Source organism: Aotus nancymaae, unplaced genomic scaffold (assembly GCF_030222135.1).
Source record: "Aotus nancymaae isolate 86718 unplaced genomic scaffold, 86718_ANA_hifiasm-v0.15.2.pri h1tg000092l, whole genome shotgun sequence".
NCBI classification, from domain to species: domain Eukaryota; kingdom Metazoa; phylum Chordata; class Mammalia; order Primates; family Aotidae; genus Aotus; species Aotus nancymaae.
Genome location: NW_026988507.1, coordinates 11,786,033 through 11,812,328, shown reverse-complemented (window position 1 = coordinate 11,812,328; position 26,296 = coordinate 11,786,033). Strand labels below are relative to the sequence as shown.

Genomic DNA, 26,296 nt, shown 5'->3' with positions numbered 1-26,296 from the left:
AACTCAAACAAATCAGTAAGACAAACACAAACAATCCCATCAAAAAGTGGGCTAAAGACATGAATAGACAATTTTCAAAAGAAGATATACTAATGGCCAACAAACATATGAAAAACTGCTCCACATCACTAACAATCAGGGAAATGCAAATCAAAACCACAGTGCAATACCTTCTGAATCCTGCAAGAATGGACACAATCAAAAAATCAAAAAACAGAGACTGTTGGTGTGAATGGGGTGATCAGGGAACACTTCTATACTGCTGGCTAGAATGTAAACTAGTATAGCCACTATGGAAAACAGTGTGGAGATTCCTTAAAGAACTAAAATTAGAACTACCATTTGATTCAGCAATCGCACTACTGTATATCCACCCAGAGAGTATGAAATCATTATACAAAAAAGATACTTTCACATGCATGTTTATAGAAGTACAATTTGCAATTGCAAAATCACGGAGCCAACCCAAATGCCCATCAATCAACAAGTAGATAAAGAAACTGTTGTGTGTATATACATACACACATATATATACACACACACACACCAGTTTATCTGTATATATACAACGGTTTTATATATATGTTTATATATATATATATACACATGTTTATATATATATATATATATATACACACAACAGTTTATCTACTTGTTGATTGATAAGTAGATAAAGTATCTACTTGTTGATTGATAAGTAGATTTGCTAGGTGAGATTGGAGACTATTATTCTAAGTGAAGTAACTCAGGGGAAAACCAAACATTGTATGTTCTCACTGATATGTTGGAGCTAAGCTATGAGAAAGCAAAGGCATAAGAATGATACAATGGACTTTGGAGACTTGAGGGGAATGATCGGGGGGGCAAGGAATAAAAGACTACAAATAGGATGCAGTGTATTCTGCTTGGGATGATGGGTGCACTAAAATCTCACAAATCACCACTAAAGAACTTACTAATGTAACCAAATACCACCTGTATCCCAATAAGCTATGGAACAATTTAAAAAACAAGGCAACAGCTAAATAATGTGTTGAGAAAAGAATATTTCAATGAGAGAGATCTTAAATGCAAAGACCGTGAGATCTGTACAGACATTGCCTCCTTTAATCCTTACTATGTTTCTGTAAGGCAGGTAGCGTTAGGATAATTTATTTTTGTTTTTTTTTTTTGAGATGGAGTCTCACACTGTCACTTGGGCTGAAGTGCAATGGCAAAATCTCGGCTCACTGTAACCTCCACCTCCTAGGTTTAAGTGATTCTCCTGCTTCAGCCTCCTGTGTAGCTGGAATTACAGGCGCCTACCACCATGCCTGGCAATTTTTTTGTATTTTTAGTGGAGATGGGGTTTCCCTATATTGGCCAGGCTGGTCTCGAAAGCCTGAACTTGTGATCCACCTGCCTCAGCCTCCCAAAGTACTGGGATTACAGGTGTGAGCCACCACACCTGGCCTGTTAGGCTAATTTTATAGGTGGCAAAATGGAACCACAGAGCTAACACACAGAAGATCACTTTGTCAGCTAGCAAACAGGATGCCGTGTTATGAGCTCAGGAGTCTCTGACGACCACCAGCCTTCTTTTTCTGCCACTGCATGCTGCTTCATGGGATCTAAAACACAACTTAAATGCAGATAACTGCAGGGAATTCCAGAAGAAGAGAGGTTCCTATCCCAAATATAAGTAAATCTCCTAGATAGTCCTAGTTCTTTGTTTTCTTTCTACTAATAAATATGCAAGAAAGTCTTTTACATGTATCTATTTGTTTATTAATTCATTCAATAGATATTTTTGAGTGTCTATGGTATAACCATACTATTTGCATTTAAGGTTCAGAATGCAGCCATGGTAAATAGTATGAACTATTTTCTTTCAAGGAATTGAGAGTGGTTTTGTTTTTAGTATATTGTCTGGAAATCCTAGCAGTATAATCTGTTTTGCCAAAAGTTACATGTAAGGACATAAAACTATTAAAGTTTTAAAGTCTTCCTGTCAGTTGGCTGGAAATTATCTGTAACATTTACTATCTGTCTCTGGAAAGAAATGTAGCCAACCACCTTTTAAATTCTCTTTTCAGTGTTTTAGGAAACATAAAGTTGGGATCTTTCATTCATTTGCAAAATAAAACACGGCTTTGATTTATAAGGCATTGAATTGTTTTATTAGTGAGACTGTCTTTGAACTCTGAGAAATTCAAGGGAAAGAATTAAAGATTTTCAATTCAGCCTTGCCTAGATCTACTATTTTCATTTTACTAGATATACCGTTTCCATTAACTATGTCAATGCTCTTATGAAAGGGAATCTATGGTTGCTTATGTCAAAGCCTGTTCTTTGTGCTCAGTCATAACTGTTCTCATACCTGGAATCTAATGAGGTAGCATCAGTAATCTGTACACACTAAGTACCTCATATTGCTCAGCGGAAAAAGAAATGCTGCTATATATTACTCTAAGTTTTTCATAGTCTTCATAATGCTTTATATCTAAATGTATTACTATGTAGTTTCACTAATCAGTAAGAGCTAGATCTCCTAGGCCTTATAAGAACGTTGGCTTTTACTCAAAGGGGATGAAAAACTATTGGGGGATTTTGAGTAGGAATGCCATCATCTGGCCTGTGTTTTTAACAGAACGAGTCTGGCTGCTATTATGAGTGCAAACCAAAGAGTGGATGGATAAAAGCAAGGAGATGAGATAGGAAGCGGAGCAATAATTAGGGTGGCAGATAATAGTGCCTTTGTATGGGGTAATAAAATATGCTAAAGCCTAGAATATAGTCATGAAGCTGTTATGAGCTTGGCATTTTTACCACTGCATCCCCAAGGTGTGGAATCATTTCTGGAGTATAGCAGGAGCTCAGTAATGCTTGCTGCATGCATGAATGGATGGACAGATTGACAGTTTTTCACACTTCTGTCTTCCCCCCATCTGTTTATTACTTAAGTTTTAAAATCTAAGCTACTTTCCTCATCCTTACAGTTTTTAAACTAAAGAAAAGTGAAACAAAAGCAAAACAGCCAAGTTTCTTCTAAATTTAATTGAACTCAACAAGTCTTTTTTAAAGCACTTTTATGTGGTTTCTTTGGGGTATTAAGGACATCGAATGCCAGCAGAATGTTCTAAGACATTGAGATGAGATTGTTGCTTAGGGTCACAGCTATGCCACAGCACCACAATTTACTTTAAAATTAAAATTGCTACATAGTTTTAATTTCCTCCTCAGAAGGGCAATAACGTTTCAATGAATCAGACTTGGCTTTTTCTGCTTACTATAAATGGAACCATGTGACCATTACATTACAAAGTGCACAAATGGCAGGCTATATTAGAAAAGTTTGGGAACAAGGAGCACAAAAATATGTTTGGCACGCAACTTTTTTTGTGTGATAAAGCAGAGAAATAAGAAGACATGCAAACAATTGTGTTGATATACATAAAGAAACACTGAATAGATACAGAAGCAACTAAAAAAGCTGACTGCAAAAGGCAGTAGATAAATTGGATAGACAGGGCCAACTTTGTAATAGAAGATTTTTTATATATTTTGATGATCATGTAAATTATTACCTATTTAATGAGTGCATAAATAAATAAAAATGGCATCTTTTAAAAAGCTATGGGGGACAAGGGGGTGGGGACAGAAGGGAAGAAGAGCCTAGGGAAACTCGAAGTGAAACAAGTGTTCATTTTGTCACTTTTCCAGCCTTCATCAACTGCATTTGGAGCTGAGAATTCTCAGATCAAGTGTATATGTGTAAACATTAGTAAATAATAACTAATCACATTTTGTTCATCTTTTTTCTTAAGGAATAAAGAAACCTAAGTTCATGAGAATGCTGATTCTTCTTTTATTTTTATTTATTTATTTATTTTTGAGATGGCGTTTTGCTCGTTGCCCAGGCTGGAGTGCAATGGTGCGATCTCAGCTCACTATAACCTCCGCTTCCCGGGTTCAAGCGATTCTCCTGTCTCAGCGTCCCGAGTAGCTGGGATTACAAGCATGCATTACCATGCCCAGCTAATTTTATAATTTTACAAAATTAGTAGAGATGGGATTTCTCTATGTTGGTCAGGCTGGTCTCGAACTCTCAACCTCAGGTGATCTGCCTGCCTTGGCCTCCCAAAGTGCTGGGATTACAGGTGTGAGCCACCACTCCTGGCCTAGGGTGTTGATACTTAAAGGGCTGGAAAGGCCAGTTGAAAAAGGCCAAGCTGTAGAGATGCCTGGGATTTCTTTGATCTTTTTGGAGGCTAAAAGAAGTAAAATTCTGCTATGGAAATTGTCCTATTATATTTCTGCTTTCAAGAAGGGGCTGCAAGATTAAGAGGTTTTGCAACATTGGTTTCCTAGTCCTGTGTACGTTGCTGTAAAGACTCCCAGGCAGCAAGGCCATCACTGGCACTGTTCCTCTTAGCAGTTATTTGAGTGTGAAGTTCCTCACCCCTGCAAGGCTCAGCCTGAAGCAGCATGCCTACATGCTCCACTTGCAGAATCTCCCCGCTTGTCAGTAACAGCTGTGAAATATGCCCCTGCTGTCTTTAGATAAGAAACTTCACTAATCACAGTAACACCTTGCTCTTGTGTAAAGTTTTATATTTTTCAAAATGTTTTCACCTATGTTATTTCTTCTTATGTATTCAGAGAAACTGAAAGATGGAAAAGATCTCAGATGCTGTGACCCCCATGTAACAGATGGAGAAATTGAATCCAAGAGATGAAGTGACCACTTTGCCTAAAATCAAATAGCCACGTAGCAGCAGAGCTAAAAGAAATACTCAGGAGTTTAATCAACATTTGGTGCTTATATAAGTATGATATAAAATAACTTGTGTCTACATTTAATAATTTCTTATTTTAGTAGATGCTTTCAAAAATTGCCAGAAAAACAGATTTTTTTTTGCCATGAAGCAGTTACAGTTTCATCTTCATGTTCCCTGTCTTAACATGCTGAAAAATTAAGCATAGATAGAAATGCTAATTAGAGTTGTCTTCCTCGTCAATGCTATGATTTATATTTGACTTGTTTCCTATCAGATTTGCCACAAGCTAGAATCTTCTGAGCATTTCTCCCTCATATATATTCTCTACCAGCGGGCAGACACTAATAAAGGCTGTCAAAATCCTGGCAACAAAATGTTTCTTAAAGTTGTAGCTGACACTAGACGCTAAGCCAAGTTTCCTATCCCATAGTGAAAGAGGAAAAAAAAAAGCTTTTATGTTTAAATTCAGTTTTAGTAAATGGGAAAGCATTATATCCAGGTCAAGGTCTAATCCAATAAGATATGAATCAATTGAGATTTTGTGTCTTAGAATTCAGAGCTTGGCATGCTTAATATTTAGAGACATGCTAAAATGTTAAAAGCATTCCACAGCATTAGAATGACATTACTGCAAAGGTGAGTATTTTCAAAGGATTCTAATTCCATTCTGACGGCTCTCCTTACATGACATTCGTAGGTTCCACAGTTACTAAAGGGCTGAGATGGTACCACAGCACTAAAACGTATATCCTCTGGCTAATAAAAGGAGAATGATGAAAAGTGTTACTTGGGAGCATTTGGGACTTCCTCTTGGTTGATGAAAAAACATACTGTTTTCCTCCCTCACTGATAATCTCATTCCATGTTGCCAATATTATAGCAATTTTCTGTATCATTTCTTACTTGAAAAAGCTATGGTAGAAGTGAGAGACATTTTTTTCCTGGCTCACTCTTAAATATATCCTCAATATCTGTCTTTTCATTTTCTAAGTTGAGGAGGAAATTATGACTCTAGCTTCCAACTACCTTTACTGTATTCAGTAAAACTTTTCTTCTACATAAAAAATTGTGTAAGTTAACTGGAATTCCAAATTTTTTTAAAAGAAATGAAAATAGAATCTTAAATAACTCTAGAATGATTAAATTTTATCATTAAGAATACTAACTGTAAAATAATTGTGATCAATAAACCTTTTTTATTAAACTTCAAATAATTATAGACATTGGTTTGTAATTTTGCATGGCTCAAGGAAAATGTTTCTAAATAAGATATAGAATATTTCAAATTTCTGTTTCATTTTCTGCAAGACACCTATTCTTAGTTTGGGAAAACCAGAAATTTTCTGTAAAGTTATAGAGAAAGTTTTTAAGTGTCCAGTACCTCTAAATTTTAGTATAGACATGTGCACAGAAAGTATCATCAGTGAGTTATACCCAAGAAAATGTTTTGTGCTAACTAAATTTTAAATTACAGAGAGTAGAACTCTACATCTGAACTTTTTCACTGCTTAAAGAGATTGAGAAAGACTCAATGTTGCAAGTGCCAACCACACAAGTAAACACTCCTGCAACAGATATCTACAGGCCTTCCACAAAAACTAATGTAAAATGGATCAGAGTCTGCCACAGTTTGAATGCTTTTGTCAAAATTTATGTTGGAACTAAATTCCCAATGCAACAGTAGAAAGAAATGTGGCCTTGAAAGAGGTAATTGAGTCATGAAGTCTCTGCCCTCATAAATGGCATAATGTGCCCTTAAAAAAGGGCCTGACAGAGAGTTTGCTCCTTTCATGCCCTGCCATTCATGCCACCCATTGAGGACACAGCATTTAACCCCTCCAGAGGACGCAGCAAAAAGACACCTTTTTAGAAGCCAAGATGGAGCTTTTACCAGACATCAATCCTGCTGGTGCCTTGATTGCCTTGGACTTCACCTCCAGAACTGTGAAAAATAAATTTGTCTTCCTTATAAACTACCCTGTCTCAAGTATTTTGCTATAGCAGTGCAAATGGACTAAGACAGAGACCTAAATTTAAAATGCCAAAATAAATTTTCTGGGTGATGAAACATGGGAGAAAATCTTATTGACCTTGGGTTTGTGATGAGTTTTTTAGATAATTTTAATACTGTTTATTAGTTTTTTATTTCATGAATCATGAAATAAACTGTATTAAATTTAAAACTTTAAAATTAAAATTAAAATTAAACTTTAAAATTAAAATTAAAATTAAAACTTTCTGCTCTGCAAAAGGCACTGCTAAAACAATAACACAATTCATAGACTGATAGAAAAATATATACAACACACATATATGATAAAGGACTTATATCCAAAGTATGCCAGAAAAAAATCTTTTAAAACTCAGCAACAAGAAAAAAACCCCAGTTAAAAACTGAGCAGAAGTTCCAAACAAACATGTCATCAAAGATGATATGCAGACAGGAAGTAAGCGTACAAATAGATATTCAACATCCAGTGTCAGTAGGACAGTGCAAATTGAAACAATGAGATACCACGATATACAAAGAAACCTGACAATACCAAATGATGGCAAGTATACAGAGCAACTCAAATTCTCATTAATTGCTGATGGGAATAAAAAATGGTGGAGCCATTTTGGAAGACTGGTGGTTTCTTGCAAAGCTAAACATAGTCTTGCCATGTGATATAGCAACTGCACTCCTAGATATTTACCCAAGTGCTTTGAAAACTTACGTTCATATAAAACTTACATACAAATGTTTGTAGCAGCTTTATTCATAATGGCCTCAAACTGAAAACAACCAAGATGTCTTTTCATAGGTAGACAAATTCAAGGACATTCATATAATATAATGCTATTCAGCAATAAAAAAGGATTGAGCTATCAAAGTATAAACTGATACAAATCCATCTTAAATGCATGCTGCCAAATGAAAAAAAGCCAATCTGAAAAGGCTATGTACTATATGTTGCCAATTATGTTACATTTTGAAAAAGGCAAAATTTGGACTTGAAAAACCAATCAGTCATTGCCAAGGGTTTGGAAGAAGGAGAGTTGAATATGAAACATAGGGATTGTTTTGAGAGTGTTGAAAATGATTCTGTATGATACTGTAGTGGTGACTGCCTAACACTACACATTTGTCAAAACCCATAGAATTTTACAGCACACAGAGTTAACCCTATTGTATGAAAATGTTTAAAAGTCATTTAGGTGGTCAATGTAAATGGAATTAGAATGGAACTGTAGAATGCAGCAAAGGAATCTAACTGTATTACTACAGTGGGGGTAAATGGTTCTGAATTTGAAAATGAATATGGTCTGTAGGACTAAAGACAAAACATAAGCATTATACTCTAGTAGATAAGGTTATTTCTCACAGAGTTATAGGTTAACAATTCTGAAACCATTAAATATGTATACCGGAATTGAGAAATTAAGTCAATACGTGGGATGTATTTACTTAATTGGGAGCAATGTTTCTCACTCTTGGTATGGAAGGTTACAAATAAGCAAAGAAAGGAGGCTAGAATAATACGTGTCATAAAGAATTAGACTTGGAAATATATTGAAGTTATCAATATGAACTCACGCTTAGCTTAATGTAAACACATGTGACATATAAAATGTAACTTGCATAAAGAGATTAGTATGCACAAATTTCCTTTCAAGCTGAGACAGCCTGGAAGCAATGATGCTGCAGAAGCTACAGTCACGCCCGATGCCCAGATCTTGATTTCTCATGCCATTCTCCAATAAGGAAACAAAGACTCATTAGAGAAATGGCTGATCTTAAGACTAGGATGAAAAATATACAAAATGTCCTTGGAGCATCTACTAGTGCCAGAAAGTAAGAAAATAGTAAAAGAAAAAAATCTCACAGTGATGAACGTTGTGCCTCTGTGTCAAAGAGTCATAGGGGCCAACAGAAAGAGTTCCCAGTGACCAAAGCTAGAATCATTGGAACAACAAAATAAAGTAATATTAAAGTACAAACATAAGTGTAATGTAAATATCCATGAGTCTGAAGAAATGGATGGAAATCATATTATAGAGGGCTTTCCATATAAGCCAGAGGCCTTTCATACTTTATTGCATGAGAAAAGGGGGTGTAGAAAAGGTAACATTGTGAAAGAGTTTTAGAACTGTAGATGTGGTGATCGTGTGAAGAAAGAAAACACAGTAGTTAGATGACTTCAGACTGTCATATATCTGGGTTGGAATCCTGACTCTATGTGACCATCAGAAAGTTAAACTCCTAAGTCCCAACTTCCTAATAGGATTTTGTGAGAATTAAAAGACATATTTATGTAACCACTTTGTACAGTGCCTGGCTCAGTAAACAGAAGCTAAAAAAAAAAAAAAAAAAAAGAGAGAAATGAGTGGAACAACTTACAGACCTTTATGACAAACTAAAGGTATGAAAACGAGAGGAGTCACCATTGGCTCCCAAGTTTGGCCTCTGAGTGGCTGGAATAATCACGGCTCATACTACCAGAAATGAGAAGTACAGTGGGAGCAGCGGGGGATAGAGAATAATGAGTTCTGTTTTAAATGCATCTAGTATGAGGCAAGGATGCTTCTAGTTAAAATTTCTAAGAGACGATTTGAAATATGGATTGGTAATATCCCCCTCCAACCACTACCTGGAGGCATATATTAAGGTTCTGCTCTCGGTCACATTCTTGTGTGTGTAGTGTTCCCCTCAGTAATTCCAAACACTTCCACAGTTCTGACCATCATCCTCCTGCTGAAATCTGAGGCCTACTAGACATATCCACTTAGATGTTTCATAAATACCTCAAACTCAGTGTGTCTAAAGTCAAAACCATATTTGCCCCTAAATATAGGAATTTCACTGACTTACCTGATTTTGTCAGTAGTAACTCCTGTTCACCCAGAACAGGTAATTTGGAGTAAATCTTTATATCTTCTCCTTTACTTGTAAAATCCTGTAAATGTGTGTTATATAAAAGAAGTTAGCATTCTCCTTAAAAAGGTTAAGAAGATTCTAGTCAACTAAACAAAAGATTAATGGTTAAGGTATTGTTACTTACTTTGACATCTAACGATGTCCTCTGCATGAAGTAAAGAAGATAAAATGGATACATTAAATCACATTAAAATTAAAAACTTGTCTTCATCAAAAAACAAAATTAAGAAGTGAAATGGCAATTTGGAGAGTGAAAGAAGTTATTTGCTACATATATATCTGATAAAGGAATTATATCCAGATTATTTGAGAAGCTCTTACCACTTCTCAAAAGAGATTATACAAATGGAAAAAAAAACAAGGAAAAAAATGGTAATTTTACAAATTATTTAAAAGACATGCAAATGAAACCCATCAAGACAAACTACTATACACCTGCCAGTAGGACTAAAATGTTAAAAAAAAGAAAATGCAAAATATTTGTAAGGATACAAAGCAACTGAAACTCTCATTTATGGCTGATGTGATTGTTAACTGGTACAACTACTTTAGAAAACTGTCATTATCTACTAAAGCTGCGTATGTACATGACTCAGTGATTCCATCCTGAGGTATATATCCAACATAAATTTTAGATACAGTCACCAAAATGCATGAACACAAAAGCTCATAGCAGCGTTATATGTTATTACTGCAAACTGAAAACTACCCTAATGCCCAGAAACAGTTGAATGGGTGAATTAATTATTGTCTGCCTACATAGTGTAATACTGTACAGCAGTGAGACTGCCAACACACAAAAATGTGCATAAATATTCACAAGGAACATGAAGAAGACAGACAAAATGAATATAATGGATTTTATTTACATAAAGTATCAAAGAAACTGAAAATAATCTATGCTGTTAAAAGTCAATATAATGGGTGGAAGCAGGAGTCTTCTGAGGTTAAATATTCTTTTCTTTGATCTGGGTGTTAGTTTTTGAAAATTAAGTGAATTTATGTATACTTCAGAGTAAATTTAAGATATAGGCTCTTAGGGGCATGCATATTATGCTTCAGAATTATTGAAAGTTCTATAAATGCTGCCTCTTCAATAGTTCTCACTTTTGTTACCTTCTTAACATTCTAGTGTACACCTGTTCATCTCCGACCCTTATTACTTTAAGCTAAACAATTGCTAATTTTCCACACTCTTCTCCCTTTCAAATACTTTTAATTGCAATTGACAAATCCGTTTTCATAAGCAGAGCCTCAAACATGCAACTCCTTACTGGTTATGAAATTAAGTTTAAATCTTTAATATGGCTTTAGAGGCCTCCATATATTACTTCCAAGAAATATTCTAACCCAATCTGCCTTAAACTGAACAAAACTACAATTCATTATTCGTCTAAACATGACTCTGTCTACTTCTAGTCTTACACTACCCTTCTTTAAAGAGTTTCTACCACTCTCTTGAAACTGTACTTCCTTTCAGTCCCAATTTTAATGTCCCAGTCTCCATCAGACTGTCCTTGGCCACCGTTTCACACGCCGTTTCAGAATACGGTCTTTCCCTTGTAAGAGTTGCTCTATAGTTATTGCATGCCCCCTTTTTATGGATTGCATTATCTTCTCCCATGTACTGTATAGCTTATCCTATTCTGTCTTTTCTGATTCTAACCGTCTATCGGAGACATTTTGTTTAACCTTTTTTCCACTTAATCGATTTTGTACATCATGAATGATCAGTAAACATTTTAAAGTTTCATGGAATCAGAACGACTTAAAAATAGTTTGCTGATTTAAACTTTTAAATTAAGTCCTCCTGATAACTTATAATATCTGCTACTTTAATCTTAACAATGTTGCGATTATCTCTGATCAAATTATTGAATTTAACTGTGCATTCTGCCATATATAAAGTGTGTTACTCTCTACATTCTTTCAGCAAATGAAATTGCAGGGAAATGTATTATGGTTCACAATGTTGGAGAAAACAATGAAACTAAAAAACGAAAAAGTTTGTTCAAGGTGAGAATACAGTTGTATACATTTCTTTTTATTTTTAACTCAAATCACATAAAGAAATTGAAGTAAAGATAACTTTAAAATAGCATAACTAAACCTGCCATTTTTCATATTGCTATGAATTTTAGACCACTATTAGCTAGTTAGAGTATGCTGGTGGATATTTTTGTCTTATCACATAGAGTTGGTATTTTTGGTAATATGGAGTTGATATTTTTTATAAATGCTCTGTATGTATGAAATTTGGACTATTATTTAAAATGAGCCACATTTTGCTGTTTTAACTAGAAGAAAGTAAAAAGAAAGGAAAAGCTGATGTTTTAATATAGCTTGCCCTTTGGGAATTAAAATGAAAGAATAGGGTGGACGGACAGGTATTGACAGGTTGGGATGGGATGACTGGAGAAAGAAAAGAAAGAAAGTGAAGATGATATTGATAGGTAACACCCGATGCTATTACATTGTATCCTTACAAATATCCAGCAAGATAGTACTTTCATCAGTACCAAACATGACTTGCCCAAGACCACACAACTTACAACTGACAAAGCTGTGATTCAGCTGAGCAAAAAAAAATTTTTTTTTTTTAAAAAAAGCAGCTTCATTTCAGAATAGTGGGCAATAGGAGGTTGCCAATAGGAATTATCTTTCAAGTCTCATGGCTTGTTAGTGCTTACATCCTACCGAGTCCTCTATCAAATTAGAAAACTTCAAGAAATGAGAGAAAAAGAAAAAGCATAAGCTAAACACACACACACACACAAACCAGAAACTCTGTACTTCTCTCTATTTGCACAAGAATTACACAGTCTATCATTTATTAAGGAACTCTGAAATAAGAATCTGAAGACATGATTTTAGTTTTCACTTTGTCAATTTCTACCTATATATTTTCATAAACTTGAGCAAAGTAATTCACCTTTATGAGTTTGTGTTTTCTGATTTGTAAAGTGAAGATGACATCTACCTTAAGTATTTTACCTAATTATTTTAAGGATGAATAAACTTATGAATGCACACTGCTTCTGTTACCTACAAAAAGCAAATCATATATATATATTATTATTATTATATATTTGAGACTATGATAGTGTTTTAGGAAATAAAACTGAAAAGAGAATGCATTTAAATTTCATAAAAGTCATGGAAAGGCTGGGAATCATACTTCTGAGTGTTAACTATTGCTATAGCAATCAAACTGTTTTTGAACATTGTCGTCATTGTGAAACCTAAATGATGCCAGGACTATTTGATGTCCAAGCTTGTCCTCACATCACATTCAAAGAAATATCAATCCAGCACCAAAAACTAATTTAAATCAATTTCATATCTGCATTGCTTCCTCTTAAAAAGTTGCAGTAGTTATATTCGTAACATATAACTAAATTTCTTGAATTTCTTTTTCACCCCTCCTTGCATTTCATCCCCAATGTCTCATAGACATTTCATCAAAAGCTAAAGATTCTTTCTCTACTTCAAGTTTCTGAAAATTGTCTCAATCTCAGTTCGCAAATGTTCTTTATCTTCCTCAACTCATTTTTGTCTCTCTGTTTAGTGAGTACTAAAGAAACAGTAACATTCACCTCTTGCCAGATGAATGCCAATAGCCTCTGTAGCTCTTCATTTCTCTTACTTAAAACTTTCATTAAAACCTAGTATCCAACACAGATCCTCTTCAGGGAGTGCATAGTAGCAAAAGCCTAGGGATGCTAACAGATTAGCATCTTTCCCCTCAACACAACTATTATGTGCAAAGCACTGCCTACATACTGGAAAAAAACCTAACCTAAAGAGAACAATCAGTTGTATGATTTGGCCCCATTCTTAAGGAAAACCTAAGTAAACTTTAAAACTACTCAGGAACTAACCCCCTTACAGCAGTCAAGTGTGTGTGGTTCTGCCCTGTGTTTTTCCATTATTTATTTATTTCTTCTACTATGATTTTATTTTGCCAAAGGATTTAAGACACCCCCTCCCCCCGAAAAAAGTGCTATATGTGACTGTGGCATAGGTGTCAACCTGAAAAAATTGGGATAGAACAAGATTGGATGAGGCTCGCTTTAACCATGAATAAGGCTAAAAACACTGAAGTAGGAGGACTATGGTAAGAATAAGAAGAAAGACAGTAACGTGAGAGAAGCTATAAATAAACTATAAGCCTTAAGTCGGAGCTCTGGAAATATAGGAGAACAGCAAGGGAGATTTGGAAGCCACTTACTTATCAATAAAAGCAGAAAGAGAATAGATAAAAATAGGAAAAAAAGAAGGTGAGTGAGGTAATAGAGCATAATTTTCTTTAGTTTTTCCTGGAATGAGATTATTAACTGCTTTCATAGTGAAGTGCATTGTATAAATGTTCATTGACACTAAAAATGAATGTGCTCATTACTTCAAAGCCCTAATTCTTCATCAAAGTAGGGAAAGAAGGTAATAAGAAATGAGTTAATGGGTACAATTTACATTATTATTGGGGTGATATATACACTAAAAGCCATGACTTCACCACTAGGTGATATACCCATGTAACAAAATTGCACTTGTACCTCTTAAAATTATACAAACTACAAAGATACTTTTAGTATCTCAAATTATTTTACAATAAATATTGGGGTATTTTTATTAAATATTATGAGGTATTATGAATAAAAGAATTGCTATTTACATCCCCAAATATTTTTGTTACAGATAAAAATTACTAAATTTAAAAGTCTCTTATGCCTTGAAGGGTTAATTTAGAACTGAGGCAAAACTGAAATCATTTGATCATGAGATTTGTTTTATTATTTGTTTGATTGATTTTCTTACCTTTTGGAAGTAAAGAAAACTGGCGAGTCAGTTTTACAGTGGCTATATCATTAAAAATAGCACAGTAGTACTCATGTTGAAGTCACAACCAGACTGGAGATGCTACCGCTTTTTCTAAGTTGGTAGCTGGGCTGGGGGTGGAAGGAATGTGGGAACCTAGGAGTGGAACTTATGGTGGGACCAGCCAAACACTAGGTCCAAGTGGGAGGGCAATTTCCAGTCATGACCCAGGTGAACAATCAGAATCAGGATCTTGGGTGTACCTGAGTCTGAAAACATGAGGATGGTCGGCATTAATTTTCTTTTGAGGCAGGGTCTTGCTCTGTTGCCCAGGCTGGAATGCAGTGACACAATCAAAGCTCACTGCAGACTTGACCTCCTAGGCTCAAGCGATCCTTCTGCTTTATCCTGCTGCCTCATCTTTACAGGTAGTTGGGTCTGCAGGTGTGCACCATGACACCTGGCATTGTGTGTGTGTGTGTGTGTGTGTCTGTGTATAGAGATGGGTTCACTATGTTGCCCAGGCTGCTCTAACTCCCGTGCTCAAGCAATCCAAGCACCTTAGTCTCCCAAAGTATTGGAATTACAGGCATGAGCCACAACACCTGGCCCAGTATTTTTGTAAAATTTAAACCAAGATAAGAAGCAAGGAGTCAGTCAATTAAAGAGTGATGTGAAAAACCTGGCCAAAATTCGTACATTGAAGTTCTAATCCCCAGTTTCTTAGAATGTGGTTATATTGGGATAAAGTCTTTCAAGAGGTAATTAAGGTAAAATGAAGTCATATGAGTGGGCCTTAATTCAATATAACTGGTCTACTTTAAGAGGAGATTAGGAAGCAGAGGCACAGCAGAAAGACCACACGAAGACAAAGGGAAAATGTGTCTATCTGCGAGCCATACAGAGACAGCAGAACAAAACCAAGCCTGCCAACACCTTGACTTCACACTTCTAAACTCCAAAACTGTGAGGATACATTTCTGTTTTTTAAGCCATTCCCTCAGGCAGTTTGTTATGACACCCTTAAAAAACTAACACACGGTAAACTCAAGATGTATTTGAAACGTAGAATTGCCTGAGTTTTGGATTGGATTGGGTGTTGAAGAGAGGTGGGTTTAAGAAAGACGTGTTAAGAACTGGTTTTCTACTCTGAGCAATTGCCTAAATGCTACTGCAGTTATGGCGCCCCTACCAGGAGCCTTACATACATTATACTATATTATATAATTTGCCAAATTCCCTCAGCTAGGAGAGAGTGGAACTGGAACTTGAATCCAAGTTTGTCTGATGCCAGAGCTACAATGTTAACCTTTATTGCTATACTCCTCACATATTTTAAATATTGTACTTAAATAGCTGTGAAATTTTTAAAGCATAAATGAACCATAGGGGTGAAATTACTAACTTCACCCCTTTATTTTACTGTTAGAAAACTGAGGCTGTAGAGAAAGAGCAGACCTCTCCATTTTAAAAGAATAAATTCAATTTATCTTTGTGTGATAAAAGGAACTAAAAATAAGTCTTCTATCTACAGAAACAGAACTAATTTTCTCTGTTGATTAAGGATGTCCCTTTGAATGGTGAAAATCAAAATCATTAGCATTTCACATAATAGATTTAACAAAAGTCTTTTCATCTGGTGATTTTTGTTTAATGAAACACTGCAAAGCATGAAACTTTACATGACAGGATTTAGCTGAATTTAACTTTATACACCTTGACTTACCAGAAAGAATTTAGTTGTAGAACAATATAACTTAGAATAGTGATTCCCATGCTTATGCTTTTCCCCCCTTTTATTATCTCTCTCTCTTTGCCCCAGAAACTCTTTCTTATTTTCAGGATTTTCCTTATTTTTACATATACTCATAGGACACACATATACATTCACAAACAGATAAAAGACTCAAGCAATGCGTGTTGAAAATGACCACTGATATCAAAGTTCTGTTTGGAATTCTGTTGACTAAGATGAAGATCAGAGCAAATCTTATTTTTTCACTTTTATTTTTTAATTTCCATGGGTTTTTGGGGAACAGGTGGTGTTTGGTTACATGAGTAATTTCCTTTTGTATTATTATTATACTTTAAGTTCTGGGGTACATGTGCAGAGTGTGTAGGTTTGTTACATAGGTATACACGTGCCATGGTGGTTTGCTGCATCCGTGCCTCCATCATCTACATTAGGTATTTTTCCTAATGTTATCCCTCCTCAATCCCCCCATCCCCTGCTATCCCTTCCACAGCCCCCCGACTCCCCAACAGGCCCTCTTGTGTGATATTCCCCTCCCTGTGTCCATGCGTTCTCATTGTTCTACACCCACTTATGAGTGAGAACATGTGGTGTTTGGTTTTCTGTTCTTGTGTCAATTAGCTGAGAATGATGGCTTCCAACTTCATCCATGTCCATGCAAAGGACTTGAACTCATCTTTTTTTATGGCTGTATAGTATTCCATAGTGTGTATGTGCCACACTTTCTTTATCCAGTCTATCCTTGATGGGCGTTTGGATTGGTTCCAAATCTTTGCTATTGTAAACAGTGCTGCGATAAACATATATGGGCATGTGTCTCTATAATAGAATGTTTTATAATTCTTTGAGTATATACCAAGTAATGGGATTGCTGGGTCAAGTGGTATTTCTATTTCTAGATGCCTGAGGAATCACCACACTGTCTTCTACAATGGTTGAACCAATTTACACCCCCACCAACAGTGTAAAAGCGTTTCTATTTCTCCACATCCTCCACAGCATCTGTTGTCTCCTGATTTTTTAATGATCACCATTCTAAGTGGCATGAGATAGTATCTCAATATGGTTTTGATTTGCATTTTTCTAATGACCAGTGGTGATGAGCTGTTTTTCAGCTGTTTGTTGGCTGCGTAAATGTCTTCTTTAGAGAAGTATTTGTTGCTATCCTTCTCCCACTTTTTGATGGGGTTGTTTTTTTCTTGTAAATTTATTTGAGTTCTCTGTAGATTCTGGTTATTAGTGCTTTGTCAGATGGGTAGATTGCAAATTTTTTTTCCCATTCTGTTGCTTGCTGGTTCAATCTAATGATATTTTCTTTTGCTGTGCCTAAGCTCTTAAGTTTAATTAGTTCCCATTTGTCTATTTTGGCTTTTGTTGCCATTGCTTTTGGTGTTTTAGTCATGAAGTCCTTGCCTATGCCTATGTCCTCAATGGTATTGCCTAGGTTTTCTACTAGGATGTTTATGGTGTTAGGTTTTATGTTTAAATCTTTAATCCATCTGGAGTTAATTTTTGTATAAGATGTAAGGAAGGGATCCAGTTTCAGCTTTCTGCAGATAGCTAGCCAGTTTTCCCAACACCATTTATTAAATAGGGAATCCTTTCCCCATTGTTTTTGTCAGGTTTGTCAAAGGTCTGATGGTAAGTTCTTTAGTGGTGATTTCAGAGATTTTGATGCACCCATCACCTGAGCAGTATACACTATTCCCAACTTGTAGTCTTTTATCCCTCACCACTCCCCACCCCACCCTTTCCCCAAGTCCCCAAGGTTCATTGTATCATTCTTTTGCCTTCAGAGCAAATCTTAAATCCTGGGAAAGAAGGGGTGCATTGAAATGAACCAGGAAGAATGAGTATTTTCCACTATCTACCATCACATTACCAACATCATCACTATTACCATCACTACCTCCTCTGCCACAAACAAATACCAGACTATCACTCTGAAAAATCTAGTCTAGGCCCATGATAGGATGTGAGACAGAGCATGTTGAGACTATGGGAAACATCATTCTTATGTTGTTTTCAGTAGAAATTCCATTGAATTTTTAGTATGGAAATTAAAATTTTAGTAATGAAAAACATTATTCAGTCACCTGGAGTTAGACAATTCATAAGTATTTTTAATCCTCAATTCTTTTGTCTGTAAAATGAAAGATTTTTTTCCCTAAAAGATACAGCACAGAATACTGGGGAAAACCCAGCCTTTAGAGGTCAACAGATTTGGTTCAAATCCCAACTCTGCTAGGGTTACTTACTCAAACTTGTCTTGAACTTGTTTCATCATCTATAAAATGAGCCTTACGTTGTTTAATTACATTGTGGAAGGATTAAAGAGGATAACACATAAAAAGAAATGACCACTTCTCAATAAATATTCCGTCTATCAAAATCCTGTTAAGCTCCATGATCTTAAATCAGATTGTAATGAACGATCGGGATATGTCCTAGAAGATAAAAGAAAAGAGAGAGAGTGTGCCGCTTCTTTTGTTTTAGTAGAGATGGTGATGGTAGTTAAGTTCCATAGTTAAGTAATTGAGAAAACATTCGTTGAGTACTGAATATTTTACTGGGCATTAGGATACAAAGATGCCCATTATATGATTAACAAGGAATTCATAGTCTACTCAGATGAACAAATAATAAGCATTAGCGAGCATTGTGGTTATATCAGTGATAAAGCTCAATATACGATATTGTAGGCACATAAAGGGAATATGTAGCCCAACCTGGAGTGAATTTCATGCACATAAACCACTGGTCTCTTCTTGCCCTTGTCCGATACAGCAAACTCCTGTTTTGGAAGCCACTAAGCATTGAGAGCCTTGTTGAAACACAATAACTTTGCACTTGAAAAAATAAGGAACTCAGCAAACATCCCAATTTGTGAAGAATATTCTTAGGATGTTTTGATACTTAGCCTTGTTTGGAGAACCCTAATTTAGAGAATTTTATTATTTTAATTATCAAAAATTTTATTTTTATCTTTTAGGAGGTCTGCATTACAATATCACTTTACAAGTTCCCTTAACAGATACATGGCTCCATTGCACCTGGTACAAAACGACTTCAATTACTATTATACAAAATTTCAAAGGGATCTTATGCAGACCAAAGGAAAAGAAAAGAATATTGAAAGACTTTGACCTCTACATGATATTAAGGGAAGTTATTGCTACATAGAGGTATAGCACTGAGTCTTTTAAATGGTAGGAGAGCCATGGCTTCTGGACGTCCTGACATTTTAAATTTTTTCTTTGTATTTTAAGGCAGTATATTTCTGAGATTATAGCCTTCTTCTTTTTCTTCAATCTTCCTCATTTTTAAAAAAGAGGAACTGTTAAGAAAAAGTATATTTCTTTTCCTTCATATGTGCTGCAGGATATAGGGACTGCACTGTATTTTCAGGAAAAGAAAAGTATTTGAGTTGCTTAATAAGGAAAATCAATACCTTAAGATACTTGGATTGTGAATCTGGAAACCTGAAAGTTATACAATGTGTCTTGGTAAACAAATTAGTGAAGCATTTGGCTGGATGCATTCATGTAGAAAAATCTTGTCATGAAAGATCCTCGAGATATTTTTATTTAAAGTGACAAAAATTCCCAAGGAGATGAGACTCTCCTAACAGACAAATCTGTGAACATGTATAACAAGAATATATTAACGTTTTCTTGTTATAATGCTTTTCAATCCCGTTTTAAAAATCTGTCATGTTTGTGTGTTCGGGGAGGGGGAGTTGGGAGTAGACAGAGAGAGACTTGGAAAAGCAGAAATTCATCAGCTCTTGGTTATTGAATGGCAAACACAGGAGTTTCACAGTAGAGAGAAGTCAACTAAGATGTCCACCACCACAGGCATTTACTTCCTGGTGGATTAATTTTTGTTGTGAAGTGATAAAAGATGCAACCTTAAGCTTTCAGCATCTAGTATCTGTAGCTCTGCCAGACAGTTGATTGAGTGTTCATCTTAGCCCAGATTAAGCCAGGTCCATGGGACTGTAAAGGGTAAGTGCAGCATTGAACCTGGGAGGCCTCCTTTTTATAAGTTAGACCTTAAAATATACAAACAGCTGATTTTTCTCTAAAAACGATTACCTTGTACTTTCTCTACTTTATGTTAATAATGTTCACTGCAGAAATGAATTTTTAAAAATCTCTGTTTATAAATGTCTATGGCAAAGAATTTTAATAAGTCTTACCAAGACATTAAAATCATAGAGGTTAATAAAACCCTATATTAAACAAAGGTAAACAAGTTTTCTTACTGCAGGAATTTTTTCAAACCTTTAACGTGCATCACCAGAGTATAAGATGACTGTATTCTATATACAGTGCTTTCATGTTTTGTTGACTACAGAATTAGTTGCAAAGTTAGGGGGAAATTTTTTTTTGTTCTATAGAGTCTGGTAACTCACTTTCTATTTCCCTCAGAACAAAAAGTGCTTTCTTCTCCTAGCAAGCAATTTAAGTGGATTTGACTAAGGGAGGTTCAAATTGTAAGGTGCAAGGATATTTGAAGACCCTCATAGACTTAGTCACTGTTTCTTTTGGAAGCTCCGTTCCAAATCATTTCAAAATTTTGAAATGTAATCAAATGTCACATTCAATAAAATGTTTTTTCTATAAAGTCATTTTAAAGGATTTGCAAAGGTAGCTTTTCAGACACTAATAAGATACAATTTAAAAACAGTAATGCATTGCAAAACTTGAAAAAAGAAAGGAGCCAATTATGAACAGAATTGGAAATCATTGGAAGTAAAAAAGAAAGAAAGAAAAAGGGTGTCAAGAAAACATACACTGGCAGTGTATATTAAAATATCATTTAGGGAATAAGTGTTTTTTGTTTTTTATTTACCATGAGCACTGTTATACAATTTCAGGGATAAAATGAAAACAAACTGTCATGTGAATGGTGCCTACTAATTTTTTGCTCTATGGCAGCCCTGTCACTGCTTGAACCCAGGAACAAACCTGCTCTAGTTGGGAGGCTGGTATATCTGTGGAAATGCAGCACATCCACCTGTCAAAACAGGAGGCCATTAAGCCCTGCAATCAAAGTACAGAAACCTCTGCTCTGATTCCAGGATCACCAAGCAATCCTCTGATTATAATTTTACTTTCTATGCAGCTTCCTACAGAGAAAGAATATGATGGCCAGAGAAATAAGTATCTGTCCCACTTGAAAATTATTTTTCTCACTGTAAATTAAATGAAAACTCTGGCGTTTTCCAGTAGTCCATTGTATGCTGTTTAAGAGTGAATAAGGATTTTCAAGTTTGAACTAGTCTAGGAGACAGACAAAACCAAATTTTGAGTTTGAAAATCTGGCCTGGTATGCCTTTGAAATGTAGTACAATTTTGTGCAAGTTCTTAAAGATAACAAGTGGGCCTCACTTGGCATTGCAGTGGCTCAAACACCTTTACATTTAAACCCAAATTTGGGTGAGATCCTGGATAATAAATAACAGACTATTTCTAAGTGGAACCTGAGAAATAAAAGCAGATGATAAAGAAATAAAATAAATCAATTATATATGTAAAATACTTAGAATTACATTGTTTTACTTAAATCTAAAAACTTTGTGAGGTAAGTTAACGTCATCTTCTATAATGAAGAAAGAAGTGACGCTCTGTGAAATTTCTCTGATCTGCCTAAGGCCACACAGGAACTGGAGGAGCTAGAATTGAATCATAGTATCACTGGTTTTGCATTGCATGTCGTACTACAACATCACATAAGTAAAATGATGAAATTGTTACTGGTAGCGGGTCTTGACTATCAGTTGTCCAGGTTCTTGGCATTTTGGAAAAAGAATTGGACAAAATGCACAAAGCAACAAAAGAACAGAACAATGAAAGAAGCAATAAAAGATGCAATGAAACCACAGATTTATTGAAGTGAAAGTACACTGCAAAGTGTTGGAGCAGGCTTGAGCAAGCAGCTCAAGAACACTGGCTGCAAAATCTTCTGAGTTTAAGTACCCTTTAAAGCTTTTCTATTGGTTACACCCTATGTAAATGAAGATGGCCTGCAACCAATTGGAGGCTGAACTAAGGTTACATAATATGCAAATGAAGACTTGGATTGTGACCAATTGGAGGCTGAAGTGAAGTTATAACCTATGCAAATGAAGACTTGATCCAGGACCAATTGATGGCTGATATGAAGGCTCCCTGTCTCCAGTCCCTATACTCATTCCTTAGAATGACACTGTATAACGTATCTGAGTAGAGAATAGAGAAATAATATGAAAAGAAAGAAAACTGCAGAATGTCACAAAGCTAGGGCTGGCTGAGAGGAAATTGAAATAATCAGTGAGGAGTTTAGACTATACTAATAAATGGCAATAAATACTGAACACTGATATAAAAATAATGTCCATCTCCATCAAGAAGTCAAAAAGTATTCAGTGACTATTTAATGTATGTTGGTTACAAATTGAGTTGAATTGTTTGTATATTTAGTCACACCTGTTGGCATATCTATTCCATTATAAATAATCTTTTACTTGTAAATAATTGGAGACATACTCATATAAATCTACAGAATGTGATTTATAGATAATGGACTTGAAGAGTATGCAATTATGCAGATCAGAATAATAATTGCTTAACTTACAAAAAATAATTTTTAATAGGTGGTTCTGAATATACAAGTAGAAAACAGTGAGGAATTGCGTACATTACCATAGTGAACAGCTAGTCAGGCATGTGTCAATTTTAAGTGTCAGAGGATCAAATATAAAGAACTCTACACCAGCTGAGTCTGTATTGCCATACAATAATCGGAAACTTGGCAAGTATGTGTTCACAACGATCACAGTGTGATTCCTATTGACTGGAAACACCACTCTGGTAGTTTTAATTAGAGACGTGTCATGTAAGTCCTTGTTAACCATGATGTGGATGAACCAGCATTGGTTACAGTTTGAAAAACTGCCTGGACCTTTATTCCGTGTATGGGAGTCTCTTGGCAAGATTTTTTTGTGAGCTGAAAATAATGCATATTATGTCTGCTAGTCATTAAGTCATGTCCCATTGTGTTAATGCCATGACTACATGGAAAAACAGATGTGGCAATTAAAAACTAAAAGTGATACCCATTTATTTTTGGCTGGAGAATTGCTACACATAGAAGCATTTTTTTCTTCATTAGCCAAAAATATGGCAGGAACAGAGTAACTATTATTTTCCCACTGATTGTGACTAGTTAGTGAATCATGACCCACACTCAACCACCTGCATATTTCTATTTTTGAACCATTTGAAATTATGCTTATATTCATTACTGAAATTTCTCTGAACTCCCAAAAAAAAAAAAAAGAAAACAACTAATGTGTACTTCCAATTTTTTTGCGGGGGGTAGGGGCATGATTAAGCCAAGTTGGCCAGAAAGTGAAGACCAGTTAAATGAGTAAAATAAAATAGCAGCGATGAACAAGCCTTGTACTCAAAGAGAAACTTACAAGCATATAGATAGAAAGTAGAAAATGGTATTCCCATGTCTATCATACATATATTGTAAATCCAACTGGCCATGTCCTTATTTGACAGCAATTGATCAAATTGACAATGGATCTATGTAAATCCACTTTGAAGAAAATGAAAAATACCATATTGACTAGACTTCAGCCTGTTCTAGTTTTAAAATTTTCTACAAGCTAAGTATTTTTAAGTATCTGGTTTTGGCAAATATTTATTCAAGACTTTTCAGGAAACTAAAGAATAAGATACAGCTTCCACTGTCATGAAGTTTACAATCTAGTAAGGGAGATAACTAACACTATAATATAAAATATAAACAGCTATACTTAAAAACAAATTGTGTTAAGTATCATATGTGAGGTAGATTAAATTGTTGTGTGAGATTATGGTAATAAAGCTGCAAGAAAACACAGTCACTTTAAAAATCTCAACTACCATCTTTGAATAAATTGGCAAGCTGATTCTAAAATTCATATGAAAAGTCAAGGGGCTTAGAATAAAATTCAAGGGGCTTAGCTGAAACAGTATTTAAAAAGAAAAAGAAATGTGAAGGATTTACACTTCTTGATTTTAGAACTTACTACAGTGCTATAGTAATCAAGCCAGTGTGATATTGGTATGAGGAGAGACAAATGTATCAATGAAATAGAGTGGAGAATCCAGAAATATACCACCACATTTGTGCTCAATTGATTTTGAAAGGGATGACAAGACAATTCAGTGGGAAAGAAAAGCTGATGAAAAATTGTGCTGAAATAACTGGAAAGCCACATTAAGAAAAAAGACAAGAAGTTGGAATTATATTTTTATTTTTAAAAATTTTCCATAAATTATTGGGATACAGGTGGTATCTGGTTGTAAGAGTAAATTCTTTAGTGGTGATTTGTGAGATTTTGGTGCACTTATCACCTGAGCAGCATACACTGTACCTTATTTGTAGTCTTTTATCCCTCACCCTCTACCACTCTTCCCTCCAAGTCTCCAAAGTCCATTATATCATTCCTATGCCTTTGCATCCTCATAGCTTAGCTCCCACATATCAGTGAGAACATACTATGTTTAGTTTTTCATTCCTGAGTTACTTCACTTAAAATAGTAGTCTTCAGTCTCATCCAGGTCCCTGCAAATGCTGTTCATTCCTTTTTATGGCTGTGTAGTATTCCATCATATACATATACTACAGTTTCTTTATCCACTCAATGATTGATGGGCATTTGGGTTGGTTACATGATTTTGCAATTGTAAATTGTGCTGCTATAAATGTGCATGTGCAAGTATCTTTTTTGAGTACCCAGTAGTGGAATTGCTGGATCAAATGGTAGTTCTACTTTTAGTTCTTTAAGGGATCTCCATACTGTTTTCCACAGTGGCTTTACTAGGTTACATTCCCACCAGCAGTGTAGAAATGTTTCCTGTTCACTGCACCCATGCCTACAGCTACTGTTTTTTGATTGTGGCCATTCTTGCAGGAGTGAGGTGGTATTGAATTGTGGTTTTGATTTGCATTTTCCTGATCATTAGTGATGTTGACATTTTTTTCATATGTTTATTAACCATTTATATATCTTTTTTTGAGATGGAGTCTCGCTCTGTCACCCAGGCTGGAGTACAGTGGCATAATCCCCTCTACCTCCTGGGTTCAAGCAATTCTCTTGCCTCAGCCTCCCAAGTACCTGGGACTACAGGTACATGCCACCATGCTCAGCAAATTTTTTGTATTTTTAGTAGAGACAGGGTTTCACCATGTTGGTCAGGATGGTCTCAATCTCTTGACCTTGTGATCCATCAGCCTTCGCTTCCCAAAGTGCTGGAATTACAGGTGTGAGCCACTGCTCCCGGCCAATATCTTCTTTTGAGAATTGTCTATTCATGTCCTTAGTCTACTTTTTGATGGAATTGTTTGTTTTTATCCTACTGATATGTTTATATTCATTGGAGATTCTAGATATTAGTCCTTTGTCAGACGTATATATTATGAAGATTTTCTCCCAGTCTGTTGTCTGTTTATTCTGCTGACTGTTACTTTTGCTGTACAAAAGCTCTTTAGTTTAATTAGGTCCCAGCTATTTATCTTTGTTTTTATTGCATTTGCTTTTGGGTTCTTGGTCATAAAATCCTTGCCTAAGCCAGTGTCTAGAAGGGTTTTTCTAATGTTACCTTATAAAATTTTTATAATTTCAGGTCTTATGCTTAAGTCCTTAATCCATCTTGAGTTGGTTGTTGTGTAAGCTGAGAGATGTGGATCCAGTTTCATTCTCCTACATGTGACCAGTCAATTATCCCAGTACCATTTGTTGAAAAGGGTGTCTTTCCCCAGTTTATGTTTTTGTTTGCTTTGTCTGAGATCAGTTGGCTGTTAAGTATTAAGTTTATTTCTGTATTACCTATTCTGTTACATTGGTCTATGTGCCTATTTTTATACAAGTACCATGCTGTTTTGGTGACTGTGGCCTTATAGTTTGAAGTCAGGTAGTGTGACACCTCCAGATTTGTTCTTTTTGCTTAGCCTTCCTTTGGCTATGCAGGCTCTTTTTTGGTTCCATATGAATTTTATAATTGT

General features: G+C 35.4%; 1 pseudogene; it reads left to right on the top strand.

The window, feature by feature from the left end:
- The first annotated feature begins 9,707 nt into the window (after positions 1 to 9,707).
- On the top strand, positions 9,708 to 9,826 carry LOC135271843 (U6atac minor spliceosomal RNA; annotated as a pseudogene).
- The last annotated feature ends 16,470 nt before the right edge of the window (positions 9,827 to 26,296 follow it).